Source organism: Suricata suricatta, chromosome 15 (genome assembly GCF_006229205.1).
Source record: "Suricata suricatta isolate VVHF042 chromosome 15, meerkat_22Aug2017_6uvM2_HiC, whole genome shotgun sequence".
NCBI classification, from domain to species: domain Eukaryota; kingdom Metazoa; phylum Chordata; class Mammalia; order Carnivora; family Herpestidae; genus Suricata; species Suricata suricatta.
This window is the reverse complement of record NC_043714.1, coordinates 33,921,315-33,945,556: the sequence shown is the minus strand read 5'-3', so window position 1 is coordinate 33,945,556 and position 24,242 is coordinate 33,921,315. Positions and strand designations below refer to the sequence as shown.

Here is a 24,242-nt window from a genome sequence, read left to right as displayed (position 1 = left end):
CTGTTAAGTGAAACTGCAATACAATCTAAGTTTATTTTGGGAGTGTTTGCTGTATCATTGGATTTAATGAAATGTTTAGAGGTGCAGTAGGCATGACTTTGAGTAGATAATGAAAGAAATGCAAAATTCTAATTGATTCATGATGTGGTTTCATCTCAGCTTAGGCAAACCATGCAGTATTTAATACACAGTAGCAAAATATTTACTATTGAAGCTTGAAAGGATGTGTTCTTTGTGTGCAATCTTTCATTTATGCATGTGAGAGGGTTGTCTTTTTTTTTTTTATAATGGTTTTACATTGTAGTACTTGTTCTGCTTGTTGGTGGTGTTTGCTTATTTAATACATTTTATCAAGGACAGAAATTACATGCTGTTTTTGTTTGTTCGTTTGTTTGTTTGTTTTGGTTTTTTTTCCCCCTAGGAAGTGTGTCCAGGGTTTTTCCCTTATTATTTTCGTTACTTTTTTTTTCCTCTTCTTTTTTTGGTAGTGGGGGTGGTTATGTTTAAATGAAGTTGCTTTTACAACACCCAAGACTTAATTGCCCATTTCCTATATAAAAGGTAGCTACTTTTTTGCATGGACCTCAAATATATTGTAGTATAGAGGTGGAATTTAAGGAAAGGTATTAAGCAGGCTGTGTTGTAGCCTATGGGCAAGTAATAAATTGTATCATGTATCTTGAATGTATCATAGATAAGCTGCTATATAACGATTGCCACTTCAGATAGCTGTGAAATTAGGTGATTAACTAGTTGTTACTTAACCTTCTAATTTCTGTATAAGTCTAATTACATGAAATAGAGTGGGGGTTTTGATTTTTTACTTTGCTTTTCTGTTTGGAGTGTCATTGTAACTACTGTAGTATAAATGATGGAAAATAATTGCATATGTTAAAAAAATAAATAAACAAACAGAAAAAGAATAAAATACTTATGAAAAAGCAAAAAAAAAAACCCCAACTTTTAGTTTCATTGATCAGTCCAACTGTTTTTCTGGATTCTATATTGTTTATTTCTCTTCTGCTGGCTTTCAGGTGCTCTTGCTTTTCCTTCTAGTTCCTTTAGGTGCTCTGTTAGATTTAGAATTTGTGCTTTTTCTAGTTTCTTGAAATAGGCAAGGATCACAATATACTTTCATCTTAGGACTGCCTTTCCTGCATCTCAGGGAGTTTGTATTGTTTTATTTTCATTTTCATTTATGTCCATATGTTTTTTAATTTCTTCTCTAATTGCCTGATTGGCCAATCATTCTTTAATAGGGTAGTCTTTAACCTCCATGTTTTTGAGTGTTATCCAGATTTTTTCTATGATTGATTTCACGTTTCATAGCATTGTGATCTGAAAGTGTGCATGGTATGATCTTGATTTGTTTATATTGAAAGAGGGCTGCTTTGTGACCCAGTGGGTGGTCTATCTTAGAGAATATACCATGTGCACTCGAGGAGAAAGTGAATTCCATAGCCTCAGGGTGTAGAGTTCTAAATATATCTGTCAAATCCATCTGTTCCAATATGTCATTCATGTCCATTGTTTCCTTAGTAATTTTTTTGTCTAGTTGATCTATTCATTGGTGTAAGTGGAATATTAAAATCCCCTGCCATTAGCACATTTTCATCAATAAGAACGTTTCTGTTTGTGATTGTTTTGTGTATTTTGGTGCTCCTGAATTCAGTGCAGAGATGTTTATAATTGTTAGCTCTTCCTGAAGGAGAGACCCTGTAGTTCTTATATAATGCCCTTCATCATCTCTTGCTACTGCCTTTACTTTAAAGTCCATTTTGTCTGATATAGTATGGCTACCCTGGCTTTCTTTTGACTTCTAGTCACATGGTAGATATTTCTCCATCCCCTCACTTTCAATCTGAAGGTGTCTTCAGGTCTAAAATGAGTCTCTTGTAGACAGCAAGTAGATGGACTTTTTTTTTTTTTTATCCATTCTGCAGCCCTGTGTCATTTGATTGGAGGATTCAGTCCATTTACATTCAGTGTTATTATCGAAAACTATGGGTTTAGAGTCATTGTGTTCTCTGTGGGGTTCATGCTTGGAGTGGTATCTCTGGTACCTTGTATTCCTTGCAACATTTCCATCAGAGTCTATCTTAGGATTTCTTGTAGAGCTGGTTTTCTGTTGATGAATTCTCTCAATTTTTGTTTATTTGGGAACACCCCTATCTCTCCTTCTACTCTGAATGACAGGCTCACTGGATAAAGGATTCTTGGCTGTCTATTTTTTCTGTTCATCACTTTGAAGATTTCCTGCCATTCCTTTCTTGCATGCCAAATTTCAGTAGATAGGTCTGCAACCACTCTGATAGGTTTCCCTGTGTATGTTAAGGCCCTTTTTATCTCTAGCTGCTATCATAATTCTTTCCTTATCCTTATATTTTCCAGTTTCACTATGACATGTCATGCCAGAGGTTTGTTCAAGTTACTTCTGAGGGGGGTTTCTGTGCCCCTTGGATTTCAATGTCTGTTTCCTTCCACAGATTGGGGGAAGTTCTTGACTATAATTTGGTCAAGACCCCTTTAGGACCTTTTTCTCTTTTTTAGCAATTACTATGATATGGATATTGTTCTGTTTGATTGTATCACTTAGGTCTCGAATTCTCCTTTTCTGCTCCTGGATTAAGTTTTCTCCTTTTTTCTCAGCTTCCTCTTTTTCTGTAGTTGTCTTCTAATTCACCTATTCTATCTGCCTCTTCAATCTGTGCAGTAGCTGCCTCCATTTTATTATTCACTTCATTTATAGCATTTTTTAATTTGTCACAACTATTTTTAAGGTCACTGGTCTTTGTAGCAATAGGTTCTTTGTTGTCTTCCATGCCCTTTTCCAAGTTCAATTAAATTTATGACAATTGTTCTATATTCTGGCTTAATTATGTTACTTATATCTGTTTTGAGCAGTTCTGTAGCTGTGACTTCTTTTTGGAATTTGTTTAGAGGAGAATTCTTCCATTTTTGTCATGTTGGCTAGCTTTCTGTCACTGGATAGTTTTAAAAGCTTGTTAGGCACTCTGTGCCTGTGAGGATTGTTCATTGACTATCCAGGGCCTTTCCATTCAGGGGGTGTTTTTTTTAATGATGTTCCTTGGTCTCTAGTTTTGTGCTTTTGGTTATTTTATTTCTCTACTCATAGTGTTTTTTGGGACTCTCCACCATGTGTACTTTGGCACCTTTCTTGAGGTAGCCCTGAAAAGGAAAAGAGACAGACACACACACAGGGAACAAAAACACACAAAGGCACAGACAAATCAAATAAATAAGCCATCCCAAAGGGGGAAAATAACAGGGTGGGGTGGGGACAAAACAACAAAAGACAAAGGACAGTCTAAAAGCCTACAACCAGAAATCCCAGCTAACAATAAAGAGCAGGGTCGAAGCAGAGCTGATGGAAGAGCATATGCAAAGAGAGAAATGACAGGGGTGGGGAGAAAGAGAAATTGAATATTGACCAGGAAGAGAGACTGAAAGGCTTAGTCCAGAGAGAAAAAGAGAAGGATAACAGTAGGAGGCAAGGAGAAAATGATGCAGGTAATATAGTCTATATTCTATAGACTATATTCTATAGTCTATATAGTCTGATTCTTCCAAAGAGAGAGAGAGAAAGGAAGGTAGTGATGGAAGTGTAGAATAAGCATCAAGAGAATGGATTAAATGTGACTGTTTAAGCAAGCTAATGACCAGAGTCCCCAGTCCAGTGGAGGGGAGAGACAAGAATGAGATAAGAGAAAATACGTCTGAATAGGAAGAATTGATATAGAGTTAATCACTGCAATGCATCAATGATGGTCTGGCCCTGGGCTGGGGGGCGGCGGGGGAAATGGGGGATGGAATAACAAGGCAGCTCTCCAGGGTGGATGGGCTTAGTTTGTTGCAGGCAGGTCTCACCTCTACTGTGGGTCCCTGGGCTGCTCCCTGAGGCCCTGCCTTGGTGGTTGTAGGAAGAAAAATGACGGTGCTCCAGTCCCTTCTGGAACCAAGAGTTGCAACTCGCTCTGACTATGCCCGTGGCCCAGGGGGATTGGAGCTGACAAAGTGGACCGAGTTGTATTTCCCAAGCCCCGCTGCATTTCCAGATCTTAGTTCGAGCACTTTAATAATACCGCCTGAAATGTAATCCCACAGGCCAGGCTGCTTCTTAGCTGGGGATTGAGTAGGGGAGAGCAGTTTCTCCTGGCACTGCCTGGGATTAGGACTGCCAGCCCCAGAAAAGCTCCTTCGAAGACAAAGGATTTTTCTCCGAATCCCCTGTGGTTACCATCTGGGATGATGGGACCCCTCTCCATCCTGGGCCAAGGTGTTTCTCTTCTCCAAAGACAGTTTATAGCAGTTTCAGCCACTCTTTCTCTTCCCCTCATCTCTCCATGGCTCTCTGTGGAGGGAGGAGGCTCCCTCCTTTCCACGCCTCCAGGTCCCGGCCCATTTTTATCTTCCCCAGTTTGCAATCACGCACCTCTGAGGCTGTCTTCATAATGGACTCTGTCTCTTTTCCTCCCAGACTCTTGCAGGTCAGTGTCTTATGGTTTCAGTCCTTCTTTGTGAGACACAGGCTGGCGAATAGTACAGGGCTCCCTACTTCTCCGCCACCTTGCCCTCCTCTCTAGAATTTCAAATTGGAATTTGGAAGGTTTCAGTTCAGTTGATAACACATTATATGCTTTTTTTTTTTACACATTTACTTTGAACCTAACTAAGTCTTGATAGTTTAATTTCCTCTCTTGCAAACAACATAAATTTGTCTTTCTTAATCCATTATATTTTTAACTTTTAATCTATATACTTATTTTCAATTCAGTCATTGACATGGGTGGATTTAATCTTCAATTTTATTAGTTTTCTACTTTGTGTTATTTGATTTTTTTCCACTATTTCTGATCTAGCTTATATAATGTTTTTGAATCCCAGTTTTGATTTTTCTATTTTGTTAGCTATACATTGTTTTTTGATTGTTTATTGATGGTCTTTGGGAATATAATATACATCTTTATCTTCTCAGAATTTGCTTCAATTCATATATTATGGTAATCTTGCAAAAGTAGGAGTATAGGTTTATGTCTTCCCATTCTTTATGGGACAGTTGATAAAAGCTCTACAAAGTTTGGTTTTAAAGAACTATATAAAGAGGGTAAAACAAAAACTTAACATCAGAAACAGTAGATGTCTAATTCATATAAAGGATGCTATTACTGTTTTTGGAGAATCTGAGCTTCCAGCTGTGACATTTAAGCTTGAAGAACTGTCTTCTTTATTACTTGTGTATATCTGATTACAACAAATCTCTAGTTTCCTCCATCTGAAAATATTTTTATTACACTTTCATTTTCAAAGTTTCATTTCCTGGCTAGCAATTCTGGTTTTGTATTTTTCATCCTTTCTTAGCACTATAAGGATTATACATTTTATTCTGATCTTCATGTTTTTTGATAAAAATCCCAGACATTAATTTTTCTTCTCCTTCCTATAATGTGTCACTTTTCTCTTGCAGCTTTCAAGACTACCTCATAAAATTTAGCTTTCAACAGTTTGACTTGTTTGGGATTTGTTTGTCCTCTATTTTGCCTTTATTCTGTTTTAATTATAAGCTAAAAATGTTATAGTTATCATTAAAAAATAAAAACATATGACAAGCATCTTTAAAAGTATATGAGAGGCATCTTTGCATGTTTTAATCATTCACTGAAGTACACAATCTTATAATTCTGATTATTTGATAGTGCATAGTTATTGATACTTACCAAAACTTTTTGTTGTCATATTATCTTCTTTTCACCTATGTTAATTTCTCCTAGTGGAAGTTTATTCTTTAGAAATTATTTCATTGAAATTATAAATTCCCTTAGCTTTTATTTCCTTATACTCAATTTTGAAGATAGTGTAACTATTGAAATCTAGAATGAGGAGTATTTCCCATAAGCTCTTCAATGACATCAAATAGATTTTGGACTTCTTTAATTAAAATGAGGTGAATACCTATTTCTGAATTTACACCATGTTTCAATCCCTACTTCGAAATTGGGAACTTACAGTAATATTTGATAGAGATGTTTTATTTTCACTAGAGCTCTAGGTTTGTATTTATCTTAAAGCTAAGAAGTGAGTTTGAAGTGTGACTACATAGGGAATTCTTGACTCAAAATGATCTTTGCAAGTCTTCTTTAATTATCTCTAAAGGGAAACCATATGGGCATTTATGGAATTTACTTTTCCTAGTGGTTTTCAGACCCTCTGTCTCAGCTGACTTGATTTTTCAGTACATAATCAATTCCCTTCTCACTTTTCCTGCCCTAGTTATACCCTTGTACCTAGTAAAACCCTTACATGGTACAGGGTAGGAAATGGTATTGAGAATAGAAAGAAGCTTTACCTACGTGGGCCACCTTCTGAGCTCCAATGTAGCTAATTGACAGACTCTTCATTCATAGTTCCCAAGCAAAAGGCTTCAAGCATGCATCAGACCCAAGAACCACCATCCAAAAAGGTGGTTAACATTAGATGTAATATATAAAATGTCCTTGGCTAAAATGAGTTATCATGGATTTAGTGGCCAGATACACTTTAAGAAATCATGTATATGTATTTGGGAATACAAACAATTAAAGATATTAGAAATGCTATATTTCATACAATCAAAAAGGCCATTAGCACCCAATATTTAAATAACACTACTATTACCCGAACCAAGTTTAAATTTCTTTAACATACTAAAGTCATTTCAATTAAGGTGAATATCTTATTCATAGTATTTATTGAGCAAACTTTTCATAATACGTAATGGAAGTAGCTACAAAAAAGGGAAATGTTTTCCTTTTTCTGTCATGAAGAATGACACCCACACCTTACTTAACATGTACATTAGCACCTGCATTGGCAAAAATCTAAAAAATAAAATATTTGCTTAGCATAGCAAAGAAACATATTTGCAGGAGTTTTACATTCCTAAATATTATTTTATTTGAAGACACTTGTTTTGGTATCAAACACTACCTAAATTAAAATGTTTATTTTAATCATCACTACAAACAAATGTTTGTTTTTGGCCCAGTTTAAATGCACAAATGTTCATGCAAATGTTCCATAGGCCAGCTGCTACTAACAGTCCTTGGCAAACTTTTTTCACCAGGAATTTTGTCTACAATGGTTACATATTTGAAGACTATTGTAAAATGTGTAATAATCTTATGTGTAGGAGACTTAATTATTGGGTGATACTATTTAAAAGTAAAAGGCAAGGATGGTATCATGTTACCAATTTCTTAAAAAAGAAAATGGAGTAAAATTATTTGCTTGTTAATAGCAGTAATAAGACTGGCATGTAAATCACACATCATTTCTTGTAGTAGTTGGTAATAAGTAGATCAATCACAATCGTGTGTGTGTGTGTATCATGTGTATTATATAATCGTGTGTGTGGTGATTAAACCTAATGTATATAGATATAATATAGATTATTAGATACTTACAAATACTTTGGAATGGCTGGAGATAAAAGCTCCAGACCGAATTTCTTGAACCAATTTCCAGAAACACCATAGAACCATCCTTCCATCCAAAAGCCAGGAATACAGATGCTGTGATACTGATTGCTCATTGTAGCTCTACCAGGGATTAGGAAACACAACCATAATCCCTAAAATGGCAATTTCTCTTGCAATTGCCAGCAAAATTTATGTTCAATGCTCACTAATCTAGGGATTGAACACTGGATCCCCTTTTACGACTTCTACTGAAATACCACATGAATCCATGACAATGCTTGCTAGTAGAAATGAAAGCTCTGTGTAATTTCCACCTTTTACATCTTAAGAAGTTTAGTCAGCCTGACAATAAATAGGACATATGCAGAACATAAACTGTAAACTTGTAGTCTGTAGACTATAGTAAGACCTGAAATAAAGGGGTTGGAATTACATAGAATAAGCAATCATTGAAATATTTTCCAGATGATTCATATAAAATAACACTGCTTGTCAACTATATAATTTCAGTTTTAGAGCAGCATTTGTCAATAAGTGCAAATCTATCAGCTAATGATGCAAGTTTAAATTTTGAATTGCCAAGTGCCCAATAATTCTAGCAAAATGTTTATCATGTTGATTTAAATGGCCTTGCTTTCAATAGAACTTAAATCACTGGTTATGCACTACATCATCTTATTTTAATAAATATTTGACTTGTTTTTAATTATGATATGTTTACAAGATATAAGTTCAGTCAGGAAGCATGCACAATTTTAACTATTACTTTTCTTTATTTGGACTCTATTGGAATGAGGATATACTGTTTCTTCTACCTGATACATTACTTAGAAACTGAAAACTTTATCCTTAGCTTTTATCCTTATAAAAACTGTATATTTTTATCTGATTACCTTGAATTGTGTTACATAACTCTTCATCCCTGTGTCAAAATATTCATGCTACCATCTCCCATGGCATCCCACTGATTAACTATTGAGATAGATAGGCCTTGTAGAATAGGAAATAGTGGAACATAAGCCTCACAATATCAGGGATATTACTGCATTAACATATTCAGGGATTCTACTTATCTGGAGTATGCTGCAATATTCTCTTCAAAATGGAAAACAAGTTGTTACCCCTATCCCTTTCAACTAAAACATAGCTAATGCTTGGGAGGCCTTGTTGTACATTTGGTTGTTGTCGAGATCTATTTATTAATGAATTAGTAAAGCTGTCATCTCTGAGTTTGAGTCAGAGCCTGAGAAAATTTTATACCTAGTTCAGCATGCTATGCAAAGGAATCTTTCTCTGCGTTTATGACCCAGATGATCCAATAGGACCTATTGAGCCTTGGCAAATAAAGATGTTCTATGGAAGTTGTTTAAAGGTCTATAGAAGAATGACACCCTTACTATTTAAAAAAAAAATGTCCCCTCTGGCAAATTCTCACATTAAAAAATCATTCCTGATTTTCTACAGGGCAGTCATAACTACCCATGAAAAACTTACCCAGCATTCCATATGACTAAATCATCTAAAGTCCTGTGGGGGGGGGGGAATCAATCAATCAGTGTTTACTTTTGTGTGTACTCAGCATTTCAGCTTCTAGTAAAGAATATAAGAATTGGATTAAAGTCCATACTGAAGACTCAATTAAGATGCTAAACCTAGGGGTACCTGGGTAGATCAGTCAGTTAAGTGTCCAACTCTTGATTTCAGCTAAGGTAATGATGTAATTGTTCATGAGATAAAGCCCCTCATCTGGCTCTGAGCTGTCAGTGTAGCCCACCTGGGATTCCCTCTCTCTCTCTCCCTGTCCCACCTCTGCTAGCACTCTATTTCTCTCAAAATAAACCTGAAAAACAAAACAAAAAAAAGTTGCTAAGTCTGGTGGCTCATAATTCCAAGATACCTCCCAAGGCACCTAAGTCTGCTGCCTACCACCTCTTCTTCACCTACTCTTCCACAGACAATCCTTATGGATCAGATGGATAAGCCAAGGCATATTTATACATGTTACTATATGATTTGCTAACACCTGCCTTAAGTGATTCTGTTGCATCATTTTAGACTCTTATGAAGCCTTGAGGTCACTGGGGAATAAAAAATTCCAAATATTATATCTAGTTGTCTACTTTCCCTAGAAGTTAAAAGGTACTAAGGTATGAATCAATCATGATTCATGAGCAATGCTAATAGTTTGGTCAGCAGCTTTGAAAGCAAAGGTCAAAACACTGGTACCAAGAAGGTCTGAAGAAAGTATATTCCATATACTTCTGAAATCCAGAATGTGAAAATACTGTGTGCCATGTGTATAATCACCAAAGGGCTTCCACTATAGAGTAATTCCTTTACAGTCAGGTAGACAAGATGTTCTATCCACTACTGTTTACCCAAAAACCTAATGACTGAGATATGCAAGATGAGAGCTCTGTAATATTCACCTGTCCACACCTATCAAACTAAGGACTGAAGCCACAATACTCTGAACTGCAGGAGTCTGGGAAGAAAAGACACACTCCACTACAAAGACAGCCTCATAGGTGCATGAGTGAGTGCGAACTGGGGAAAATAAAAAAGGGCAGGGACCAGGAGGCTCAGAGGGGAGGGAATTCCTCTCCACGAAGAGCTGCAGAGAGAGGAGGGGAAGAGAAAGAGAGGCTGAAAATGCCCATAGAGCTGTTTCTAGAGAAGAGAAAAACCTCGGCCAGGACAGAGAGGATCCTATCATCCCATCTAAAACTGCAGGGTGTGGGGAGAGATTTTTTCTTGGGCTCAGCACCCTGATTCCAGGCGGCTTTAGATGAAACTACTCCCCTATTTCCCCTACGCCATCCCCAGCTAGGAAGCCACCTGCCTGCGGGAGTACATTTTGGGTGGCATCATTAAGGTGTACAGACTTGGATTTGGGAATTAGGCAGGGCTTGGAAAATACAGGTTGACCCGCCCTCGGCACAGGGAGATTGGGCTCTGAGAAACCGAGAGACACCATTAAAAGAATACTTCCTGAATGGACAGGACCTGGGCTGAGCCTCCTTTAATAGAACAATACTAACAGGTGCAGAATGCATAACAAGCTTTTATTATTTTTTCTTTTTTCCTTCCATATAATTCTTTTTTTAAAAAGTAGTTTATTGTCAAATTAGTTTCCATACAAAACCCAGTGCTATTCCCCACAAGTGCCCTCCTCCATCACCACCACCTCTATTTCCCCCTCCCCATTCAACCCTCAGTTCATTTTCAGTATTCAATAGTCTCAAGTTTTGCGTCCCTCTCTCTCCCCAACTCTCCTTCCCTTTTCCCCTCCCCCTGGTCCTCCATTAGGTTTCTCCTGTTCTCCTGTTAGACCTATGCGTGCAAACATATGGTATCGGTCCTTCTCTGCCTGACTTATTTCGCTTAGCATGACACCCTCAAGGTTCATCCACTTTCCTACACATGGCCATATTTCATTCTTTCTCATTGCCATGTAATACTCCATTGTATATATATATATACCACATCTTCTTGATCCAGTCACCAGGTGATGGACATCGAGGCTCTTTCCATGATTTGCTTACCAAACTCCACACCCAAGAAACAAATAACCCAGTGAAGAAATGGGCAGAAGACATAAGCAGACACTTCTCCAAAGAGGACATCCAGATGGCCTACAGGCACATGAAACGATGCTCAACATCACTCATCATCAGGGAAACACAAATCAAAACCACACTGAGATACCACCTCACACCAGTCAGAGTGGCTAAAATGAACAAATCAAGAGACTATAGATGCTGGGGAGGGTGTGGAGAGACGGGCACCCTCCTACACTGTTGGAGGGAATGTAAACTGGTGCAGCCGCTCTGGAAAACAGTGTGGAGGTTCCTCAAAAAACTATCCATAGAACTCCCTTATGACCCAGCAATAGCCCTGCTAGGGATTTACCCAAGAGATAGAGAAATGCTGATGCATAGGAGCACATGTACCCCAATGTTCATAGCAGCAATGTCAACATCCAAAACATGGAAAGAGCCTAAATGTCCATAACAAACTTTTAAAACTGATAAGAGACAGACAGCTAGCCAAAATGACAAAATGGAAGAACTCTCCTCTAAAGAAATTTGAGGAGGAAGTCACAGCCACAGAACTGCTCAAAACATATAAGCAACATAACTGAACCAGAATTTAGAACAATTGTCATAAAATTTATTGTGGGCCTTGAAAAAAGCATGGAAGTCATCAGAGAATCTACTGATACAAGATTAGGACCTTCAAAATAGCTATGATGAGTTAAAAATGCGATAAATGAGGTGCACAATAAAATGGAGGTGGCTATTGCACAGACGAAGAGGCAGAGAGGAGAATAGGTGAATTAGAAGACATAGTTATAGAAATGAAGCCGAGAAGAAGAGAGAGAAATGGATCCAGGAGCACAAAAGGAGAATTTGACACCTAAGTGATACAATCAAATGGAACAACATCTGTATCATAGAAGAGGAAAAGGTACTGAAGGGGTGCTTGATCAAATTTTAGCTGAGAACTTCCCCAGTCTGGGGAAAGAAACAGTCATTGAAATCCAAGAGGCACAGAGAACTCCCCACAGACGTAACCTGAATTGACCTTTGGCACAACGTATCAGAGTGAAACTAGCAAAATATAAAGAGAGAATCCTGAAAGCAGCTAGAGATAAAAGGGCCCTAACATACAAAGGGAAACCTATCAGAGTGGTTCCAGACCTATCTACAGAAGCATGGCAGGCCAGAATGGCAGGAAATCTTCAATGTGATGAACAGAAAAAAATATGCAGACAAGAATCCTTTATCCAGCAAGCCTGTCATTAAAAAATAGGAGAGAAAAAGGTGTTCACAAATAAACAAAACTTGAGATAATCATCTCCAACAAACCAGCCCTATAAGAAATCCTAAGAGGGACTCTATAAGGGACATGTTGCAAGGAATACAAGGTACCAGAGATACCACTCCAAGCATGAACCCCACAGAGAACACAATGACTCAAAACCCATAGTTTTCGATAATAACACTGAATGTAAATGGACTGAATCCTCCAATCAAACGACACAGGGCTGCAGAATGGATAAGAAAATCACATCCATCTGTTTGCTGTCTACAAGAGACTCATTTTAGACCTGAAAACACCTTCAGATTGAAAGTAAAGGGATGGAGAAATATCTATCATGCGACTGGAAGCCAAAAGAAGTCCAGGATAGCCTTACTTATAACGACAAACTGGACTTTAAAGTAGAGGCAGTAAGAAGAGATGAAGAAGGGTGTTATATAACAATTACAGGGTCTTTCCATCAGGAAGAGCTAACAATTATAAACATCCACACACTGAATTTGGGAGCAGCCAAATACATAAAACAATCACAAACGGAAACAATCTTATTGTTAAAAAAATGTGCTAATTGCAGGAAATTTTAATACCACACTTATAGCAATGGAGAGATCAACTAGACAAAAAAAATCACTAAGGAAACAATAAACCCGAATTACACATTGGAACAAAAATTTGACAGATATATTTAGAACTATATATCCTGAGGCTAGGGAATTCATTTTCTTCTGGGATGCACATGGCATATTCTCCAACAAATATCACATACTGGGTTAGTTCTCCATTAATATAAACAAATTGAGATCATATTATGCACACTGTCAGATCACAATGCTATGAAACTTGAAATAAGTCACAGGAAAAAGTCTGAAAACCCTCCAAAAACACAGAGGTAAAGACCACCCAACTAAAAAAGGAGTGGGCCAATCAGGCAATTCGATAAGAAATTAAAAAATATATGGAAACAAATGAAAATGTAAATACAACAATCCAAACTCTCTGATGTAGCAAAGGCAGTCCTAAGAGGAAAGTATATTGCAATCCTGGCCTATTTCAATAAACTATAAAGAGCACAAATTCAGAATCTAACAGAGCATCTAAGGAACTAAAAGGGAAGCAGACAAGTGCACCTCCAACCCAGCAGAAGAAGAGAAATATGAAGATGGTGTAAGAAATAAACAATATAGAATCCAAAAAAGCAGTTGAACAGATCAAAGAAACCAAAAGTTGGTTATCTGAAAAAATAAATAAAATTGATAAGCCTCTAGCCAGGCTCCTCAGAAAGAAAAGATAGAATACCCAAATAGACAAAATCACGAATGAAAATGGATTTATTGCAACTCATCGCTCAGAAATATAAGCAATCGTCAGGGATTACTATGAAAAATTATATGCCAACAAACTGGACAACCTAGAAGAAATGCACAAATTCCTAAACACACATGCACTACCAAAATTCAAATGGGAAGAGACAGAAAATCTGAAGTGAAGTAATCGAATCAGTTAAGAGCTCGGGGCCAGATGTCTTCCCAGGGGAAGTCTACCATACATTTAAAGCAGAGTTAATGCCCATTCTTCTCAAACTATTTTTAAAAAATAGAAATAGAAGGAAAATTTCTGGACTCAGTCCATGAAGCCAGCATCACTTCAATTCCCAAACCAGACAGAGACCCAACAAAAAAAAGAAAACTACAGGCCAATATCCTTGATTAATACTAATGCAAAAATACTCAACAGGATACTAGCAAATCGAATTCAACAGCATATAAAAAGAATTATCCACCACAATCAAGTGGGATTCATTCCTGGGTTATAGGGCTATATCAATATTCATAAATCCATCAATGTGATGCATCACATCACATTAAAAAGGAGAAGATAAAAACCATATGATCCTGTCGGTAGATGCAGAAAAAGCATTTGACAAAATACATCATCCTTTCTTAATAAAAACCTTTGAGAAAGATGGGATAGAAATAACTTACTTAAACATTACAAAAGCCATTTGTGAAAAGCCCACAGCTAATATCATCCTCAGTGGAGAAAATATGAGAGCTTTTCCCCTGAGATCAGGAACATGACAGGGATGTCCACTCTCACCACTGTTGTTTAACAGTGAAGCCCCAGCATCAGTAATCAGAAAACAAAAGGAAATAAAAAGCATTGGAATTGGCAAAGATGAAGTCAAACTTTCTCTTTTCATAGATTACATGATACTCTCCATGAAAATCCTGACCGACTTCACCAGAAGCCTTCTAGAACTCATCTATGAACTCAGCAAAGTCACAGGGTATGAACAACATACGGAAATCAGTTGCATTTTTATACACCAATAATGAAACAACAGAAAGAGAAATCAAGAAACTGATCACATTCACAATTGCATGAAAATCCGTAAAATTCCTAGGAATAAACTTAAGCAAAGATGTAAAAGACCTGTATGATAGAAACTATAGAAACTTATGAAGGAAACTGAAAAAGACACAAAGAAATAGAAAAACATTCCATGCTCATGGATCAGAAGAATAAACATTGTTAAAATGTCATTACTACCCAAAGCAATCTACACATTCAATGCAATCCCCATCAAAATGACACCAACTTTCTTCTCAAAGCTAGAACAAACTATCCTAAAATTTGTATGGAACCACAAAAGACCCCAAATAGCCAAAGGAATATTGAAGAAGAAAACCAAAATGGGGGGCATCACAATCCCAGACTTTAGTCTCTACTACAAAGCTGTCATCATCAAGACAGTATGGTATTGGCACAAAAAGAGACACACAGACCAATGGAATAGAATAGAGAACCCAGAACTGGACCCACAAATCTATGGCCAATTAATCTTTGACAAAGCAGGAAAGAGTAAGCGATGAAAAAAAGACTGCCTCTGTAGCAGGTGGTGCTGGGAGAACTGGACAGCAACATGCAGACGAATGAAACTAGGCCACTCTCTTACACCATACACAAAAATAAACTCAAAATGGATGAAGGACCTGAATGTGAGACAGGAAACCATTAAAACCCTAGAGGAGAAAGCAGGAAACAGCCTCCTTGGCCTCAACCACAACAATTTCCTATTCAACACATCCCCAAAGGCAAGGGAATCAAGAGCAAAAATGAACTAAGGGGACCTCATCAAGATCAAAAGCTTCTGAACTGTAAAGGAAACAATCAAGAAAACTAATAGGTAAGTGACAGAATGGGAAAAGATAGTTGCAAATGACATATTGGATAAAGGGCTAGTATCAAAATCTACAAAGAATTTACCAAACTCCACACCTGAAAAATGAATAATCCAGTGAAGAAACGGAAGAAGACAGGAATAGACACTTCTTCAAAGAGGACATCCAGATGGACAACAGATATGAAATGATAATCAGCTCAGTGTCACTCATCATCAGGGAAACACAAATCAAAACCATACTAAGATACCACCTCATGCCTGTCAAAGTGGCTAAAATGAACAAATCAGGAGACTATAGATGCTGGTAAGGATGTGGAGAGACGGGCACCCTCCTACACTGTTGGTGGGAATGTAAACTGGTGCTGCCACTCTGGAAAACAGGGTGGAGGTTCCTAAAAAAAATTATCAGTAGAACTCCCCTATGACCCAGCAATATAACTGCGAGGGATTTACCCAAGGGACACAGAAGTGCTGATGCATAGGGGCACATGTACCCCAATGTTCATAGCAGCATGTTCAACAATAACCAAATCATGGAAAGAGCCTAAATGTCCATCAACTGATGAATGGATCCAGAAGATGTGGTTTAGCTATACAATGGAATACTACATGGCAGTGAGAAAGAATGAAATCTGGCCATTTGTAGCAACTTGGATGGACCTCGAGGGTGTCAAGCTAAGTGAAATAAGTCAGGCAGAGAAGGACAGATACCATAGGTTTCTCCTGTTAGACCTTCGAGTGAAAACAGAGGACCATGGGGAGGGGAAGCAGGGGAAAAAAGTTAGGGTGAGGGAGAGAGGCAAATCATGGGAGACTCTTGAATACTGAAAACAAACTGAGGACAGATGGGAAAGGGGGATAAGGGAAGCGGTATGATGGACATGGAGAGGGCACTTGTGGGGATGAGTACTGGGTGTTATGTGGAAACGAATTTGACAATAAACAAAAGAAAAATAAGCTAATGACTGAAATGACTATCTAAACAGGGATGGAAATGATGCACAGATTCAACAGATATGGACATCAATTCATGATACTGATGTAGTAACTAATAGGTAATTTAGCTGTATATGCCAACAGAAAACTCCAACATAGTATTCTGAATGATACCATAACTGAATGTATACAGCCAGAAAACTAAGCACAAGCAACAATACTCTCCATCAGATACTCAATGGTGGTAACTCTTCATAAGTTTTCCTATCCTGTATTAAATTATACTTTGAATGTCAATAACTTTTATTGATATACTATACACAATTTCATAACCTCCAAAAAATTGTAGTGCACAAATGAAACATTTACTTCTGAGTATTATTCCTATCTAGCAAATTCACTTTCTTGGAATTATTATAAATTCTGACCTGAGCTTAAAACAGTTGAAACCACAAAAACATTGATTAAAAAATGAATTTTGGGGGAGCCAACTAAAGATGGTGACATAGATCTTTAAGTCCACTCTTTCAGCTGACACATTGAATCTGTAGCTACATATCTAAAAAAATTTATCCTAGCTACTGCTACTCATCAGGCAAATGGGGGGAAATCCCTACATTAAAGTAGGTCGGAGAGGCTACGACAAACCTTACTATAAACTGCACCCCTTGTAGAGAGAATGAACTCCCAATCCTGGAGTCTCTCTCCAAAGAGCAAACGTTTTAATCCTCACAGTGTGCACCCCAACTTTTAAGATCTGCATCTGTGAGACAGGCTCTCAAAACTTGTAGGTCATGGATGCTCATGGCCATGAGATCCATAGGCCATTGCAATCTGGGAAAAGGTAAAGGGCTTATGCACACACATACACACACATGGCCCCAGGACCTAGCACAGAGACAGCCATTTTTAAAATATTCAGAATTTCTTTCAAGCAGGCTTTATTTGTTTTTGTTTAACCCTAATGCTCACAATCTAACATAGTTTAATACATCTCTAGGAGCCTGGTGGAAGACTAGTCGGCATCATATTTGCACTCTCCCCCAGCCGCACTATGGAATGCCAGTATCTTCCACAGGGGAGCTTTTACAGGTATCTGGGTCCATCATATTTAGGTCTAGTGATCTTGTTATTATGACTGCTATACAAAGGACAACCCTTCATCATCTGGATCTGGTGGCCAGCAGGGCTTGCATCCGTGAGTCTTACATTTCTTAGTTTCTTACCACCACCACAACACTACACACAATAGACTAAAACATACCTGTCTTTCTATGGATAAGAACTATTTGCTTATCCTAGGGCTTCAGCCTGAGGAGAATGCTTGAGCCTGAGGAACACAAGGCTATGAAGGTGCTATCAGGGTACGGTGGTCAATAGATACAGTCTTTGCACTCTCCCTTTATCTTAGTATAGTTCACCAGTGTATCACAAAATGGTTCTTAATTTGACCACCTGGTGTACTGATTTTGGTGGCTGTTTCATGGAACACTTTCAGATCACTTGGCCCTGGTTGCCAGTGGGACATAGGCTAAAGGGTCCCGCTAGACCATAATCAAAGAAGAAAGAATTCTTATCTGGTTACCACTCCCAGGGCATAGGAATTGGTAACTTACCTGGAAAGATTTCCAGAACCATAAATATTAAAGTTCCAAATAAGATGAACAGAAAAAGATTCATATCAAAACACACTGTAATTAAAATGTCAAGATTTAAAGGATAAGATTTTAAAAGGAGGAAAAGAGAAACAACTTTGTAGGACAGCAGAAAGTGATATAATATATTGAAAAAGCTGAAAGAAACAAAAATTCCAACCAAGAATATTTTACCCAGCAAAGATATCACTCAGAATTGAAGGAGTGATAAGTTCTCCAGGGAAGCAAAATCTAAGGAATTCAAAAGTTAAAGGGACTTGTTTAAGTTGAAGTGATAAAGCACTAGTTTAGTTGAAAAATATATGAAAGTACATATCTCACAAACAAAAGTAAATTTATAGTAAATATCAGAAAAATGTAATGTTGTAAAGAAGGAAAAGTCACTTATAAAGCCAGTATAAAGTTTGAAAAACTATATACATATATAATGACATCAAAAACATACTTTGAAATGCATATAAATTCATTACAAACTTTAAATAGACTTTACAAATATGAGGTTTCATATGTATGCATAACTATAAACCAAACCAAAAAGAAGATACACAAAATATAAAGACAAAGAAATCTAAGCATACCTCTATAGAAAATTATCAATCATAAAAGATTGAAAGAATAAAAACAAAACAGAGGCCTACAACACACCAAGAAAATAATTAACAAAATGAATAAGAGTACACTCCAAGAAAAAAACACAGGCTGAATGTATTTAAAAACATGACACTAAACTTCAGATTAAAAATAAACACAGAGACTGAAAGTGAAAAGATGAGGAAAATGTTCCATGCAATTAATAATAGAAAAAAAGCTGGGGTAGCAGTAAGTATACCAGACAAAATTGACTTTAAAACAACACATAATGAGACAAAGAAGATTATTGCATAATCATATAGGGTTGAACAAAAGGATATAATAATTGTAAATATCTTTGCACTCAATGTGGAACACCTAAATATATAAAGTACATGCTATTAGGCCTAAAGAAAGAAGTAGACCACAAAACAGTAATAGTAAGGGACTTCGATATCCTACTTTCATCAGCACATAGATCATTCAGACATAAAATCAATAAGGAAATAGAGGCCTTTAAATGACACATTAAAAATGGACTTAACATATATGTAGAGAACATTCCATCCAAAAGGAACAAAATACACATTTTCCTCCAGCACATGACATATTATCCAGGTTAGAGCATATGTTAGAAAACAAAATGTCAATAAAATAAAGAAGACGGAAACAACATCAAGCATCTTTTCTGATAACAATGGTATAAAAACACAAAATCAATTAGAAGAAGAAGACTGAACATTTACAAATATGTGCAGATCAGTATGCTACTCATGGGTCAAAGGGGAAATTAAGAGAGACATAAAAAATACCTTAAATTATTATTAGAAATACAACATACCAAAACTTATGAGACTCAGCAAAAACAATTCTAAGAGGCAAGTATATATCAAAATATGCCTACCTCAAGAAACAAAAATCTCAAACTTTTTATTTTAAGGAATAGGAAAAGAGCTCTAAATGAAGCCCAAAGATATTAGGAGGAAGGAAATAACCTATCAGAGTGGGAATAACTGAAATAGAGAATAAAAAAAAATAGGAAATATCAATGAAACCAAGAGCTGACTTTTGAAAAGATAAAATTTACAAACCTCTAGCCAGATGTCAAGAAAATAAAAAGGACTCAAATAACTAAAATCTGAATTGAAAGAAGAGATGTACAAGTGATACCAAAGAAATACAAAGAGACTCATAAGAGACTACCATTAACATTATATACCAACAAATCAGGGGTGCCTGGGTGGTTCAGTTGGTTAAGTGTCTGGCTTTGGCTCAGGTATGATCTCACAGTTCGTGGGTTCGAGTCCTGTGTCGGGCTCTGTGCTGACAGCTAGCTCAGAGCCTGGAGTCTGCTTCAGATTCTGTCTCCCTCTCTCTGACCCTCCCCTGCTCATGCTGTCTGTCTCTCAAAAAATAAAAAATAAATTAAAAAAACCACCACAAATTGAACATACAATTTACCAAACAGAAACCTAAAATCATAACATACCAGTTACTATTAAGGGAATTAAATCAGTAACTAAAAACAAAATTTGGGGGGCACCTGGGTGGCTATCGATTAAGCATTTGACTCTTGATTTTGCTCATGTCAGGATCTCACACTTGTGGGACTGAGCCTCACATCAGTCTCCATGCTGAGCATGGAGCCTTCTTGGGATATTCTCTCTCTCTCTCTCTCTCTCTCTCTCTCTCTCTCTTTCTCTCTCTGTCTCAGAATAAATAAACATTAAAAAAAATCGAAACAAAACAAAAAGTTCAAACAAAACAAATCCAAGACCACACATCTTTATAGACAAATTTGACCAAATACTACATTATTAAAACCAATCCTTCTCAAACTTTTCCAGAAAAATAAAATAGCTCACTTTTCGAAGCCAGCATTAGTCTGAACCTAAACCAGACAAGAACACCACAAGAAAATTATAGGTCAATATCACTGGTAAGCATAGCTGCAAAAACCCTTCATAAACTGTTAGCTAATTAAAAGGATTATACATCACGATTAGTGAGGTTCAGTTCATGATCCATGAATAGTGCAACATCCAAAAATAAATAAGTGTAATACACCACGTTAACAAAAAAAAGTATAAATTACATGGTCATCTTTTCTTTTTGAGAGAGAGAGAGAGCGCTAGCAAGCATGGGAAAGGCAGAGAGAGGGGGAGAGAGAGAATCTCAAGCAGGCATCCCAATGCAGGGACTGTACTCTTGAACCATGAACTGAAATCAAGTCAGATGCTTAACCAACTGAGCCACCCAGGTGCCCCAAAGTATATAGTCATCTTAATAGATGCAGGTGAAGCACTTAACTAAAGTCAGCATACACTAATGGTAAAAATTCACAACAAAGTGGATATATAGAGAACATAGTTCAACGTACTAAAGGCCAATATAACAAGCCCATAGCTAACATTAGACTCAACGCAGGTAAATTAAAAGCTTTCCTTTTATGATCATGAGCAAGCCAATGATGTCCACTCCTGTTGCTTTTATTCAACATGGTATTGGGAGTGCTAGTTAGAGCGACTAGGCAGGAGAAATAAATAAAAGGCATCCAAATCAAAAAGGAAGAAGTAAAGTATTAAGTCCTTCCTAATGACATAAAACTCCTAGGAGAAAATATAGGTGCTAAGCTCCTTGACATCAGTCTTGATGATTTTTTGGATTTGTCACCCAAAGCAAAACACAACAGAAGCAAGAATGCAGAAGTAGAACTACATCAAACTAAAAACCTCTGCACGACAAAGCACCCTTCGACAAAACGAAACACAACAAATGGGGTAAGAAATTTCCAAATTGTATCTAATAAGGGGTTAATATCCAAAATATATAAAGATCTCAGAACTCAGTAGCACAAAAGCCAATCTAATAAAAAAAAATGGAGGAAGGATCTGAATAGACATTTTTCCAAAGAAAACATAAAAATGGCCAACAGGTATATGAAAATGTGTTCAACATCACTAATCATCAGGTAAATGCAAATCAAAACCACAATGAGATATTACCTCATACCTGTTGGAATCACTATAATCAGAAAGATAAGTAACAAACAAATTTGGCAAGGAAGCAGAGAAAAAGGAAACCTTTTTTCCTGTTGGCAGGAATTAAAACTGGTATAACCAAATGGAAAACACTATGAAGTTTCCCCCAAAAATTAAAATAGAACTATCATATGACTTACCAACTCCACTTCTGATCATTTATACAAAGAAAATGAAAACATCAACTTGTAGATATATGTACCCCCATATTCATAGAATAACTCTATCAATTATTCAAATATGGGCACAAACTAAATGTCCATCAATGGATAAAAGGGATAAAGAAAATGTAGATTATTCAGCCATAAAAAGAAGGAAATCCTGCCACTTGGGACAACATGGATTGGCCGTATGGGCATCATGTTAAGTGAAATAAGACAGAAAAAGACAATACCGTATGATCTCACTGCTGTATGTTATCTTAAAAAAAAACCTCGTGGATATGGAGAACTGATAAGAGGTTGCCAGAATGGGTAGGGGGAGGAAGGTGGGTGAAATGGCAGGAGGAGGTGAAAAATTATAAACATTTAGCTATAAAATAAGTCATGAGAACATAATATACTCCATGGTCACTATATATAACAATACTCTTTTGTTGTTTTAAATGTTGATAAGAGATCTTATAAGTTCTCATCACAGGACAAAAATAATGTGACTATATACAGTGATGCCAGTTAAATAGTCTTGTTGTAGTGATCATTTCACAATATATACAAATATAAAATAACTATCTCACACAGTTGACACTATAATGTTATATGCCAATTATATCTTAGTAAAGAATATATATATAGACAGAGAATATTTGTCTATTACTCTTTGAGGGCAAAAAATATGCCCTTCTCATCATTCACATTATTAGTGAGGTACATTTAATTGATACTGAATGAATGCAGTCTGTAAGGGCTAGAGTCCAAGTTCTAGGTTTGAATTTGGATTTGATATACTTTATGCCTGGGCAATCAAACATTAGTTTCATCATCTACATAATGGGGATGATAATTGTCTCGCTCAAGCCTCGAGAATATCTGGGTTGGAAAGCCAGTGGGGCTGTTGTTCAGGACCTCAAAGTACTATGGAAACTATACAGGGGATTCCTCTCTTAGAGGGTTTGCCTGCAGTCTTGCTAACCTGAGACCTAGTGAAGAAACAGCAGTTTGAAAAACATGTCACTGCAACCCACAAGCAGGAAGAGTGTCACAATGAGGTCCTCCCTAAGGAGTGAGGGTTCAAGCCCCACATAGGGTATTCCTGCACTGGAAAACTGCACTCAAAAGACAAGCACCATAACATCTGGCTTTGAAAAACTGTAGGGCTCAGCCCTGGGAGGTATGAAAATCAGTGATGCTTATCTCTGGGAGTGAAAAGGGCTATAGGAAACTGAGACTCTGCTCTTAAAGAGCCCTTACACAATCTTTCTTGGTCTGAGACCCATCAAATAAGCAGTATAAGTGAGGGAGATTATTTTTAGGGCATATGCCAGAAAGATCTGTAGGAACTGTCTCCATGAACAAAAGTACTGGTGGGTGCCATTTTGCTTGCCCTGCTGCCTACCTGGTCTAATACTGGAGGGCAAAAGTTCTGCCACTTCATCTATCTTGTTAGAATTGCTCACCCTGCCCTAGTGTTCCCCTGTGAATCCATCCTTCCCAACCTGCCCCCTAGGGCAGGTACCCCTCCAAAGTGACTTCTTCCCCAGGGAGGGGAGGCTAGCCCCACCACCCAGCACACTGGCAACATGCACACCAACCCTCATGAACAGCCATGCCAAAGGAATAACACCACCCACCAACACACCCCAACAGTTGCAGCCACAGCTGGGAGTCAAACACATGGGTTGGATGAACCCCACATATCAGGATTCCCACAGTAGCTGCAGCTGGGCCTCTCAGCCAACTGGATGGGGAGGCAGCCCCACCCATCCCCATATCTACAGGAGTCCTGGCCTGCTCACAACAGGAAGTTGGATACAGTCCACATAACGGACTTCCATGAAATGGTTGGTTCTGGTGACCAGGGAGAATTATGCTTCTGGGTCGGTCCTCTCAGGATGCTTTTCACATAAGATCACTACATTTAAGACCAGGAGATGTAGCTGATCACAGAGTCAGACAAAATAAGGAAAGAGAAGTATGTTCTAAATAAAAGATAAACCTCATAAAAGCAGTTTATGAAAAGCCCACAGCCAATATTATCCCCAATGGGGAACAACTGAGAGCTTTCCCCCTGAGATCAGGAACACGACAGGGGTGTCCACTCTCACCACTGCTGTTTAACATAGTGCTGGAAGTCCTAGCATCAGCAATCAGACAACAAAAGGAAATAAAAGGCATCAGAATTGGCCAAGAAGAAGTCAAACTTTCACTTTTTGCAGGTGACATGATACTCTACAAGGAAAACCCAATTGACTCCACCAGAAGCCTTCTAGAACTGATTAGTCAATTCAGTAAAGTCGCAGGGTACAAAATCAGTGTACAGAAATCAGTTGCATCCCTATACACCAAAAATGAAGCAGCCAAAAGAGAAATCAAGAAACTGATCCCATTCACGATTGCAC

At 37.5% G+C, this 24,242-nt stretch overlaps 1 long non-coding RNA gene across 5 annotated transcripts in view; it reads left to right on the top strand.

Annotated features, from left to right (window-relative positions):
• The window catches only part of LOC115279280, an 83,456-nt gene that overhangs the window by 26,540 nt on the left and 32,674 nt on the right, over positions 1–24,242 (top strand). For all 5 annotated transcript variants that reach the window (XR_003903334.1, XR_003903330.1, XR_003903332.1 and 2 more), the window contains exon 2: positions 17,420–17,511. This is a non-coding gene — a long non-coding RNA (uncharacterized LOC115279280). The remainder of the gene's footprint in view (positions 1–17,419; positions 17,512–24,242) is intronic.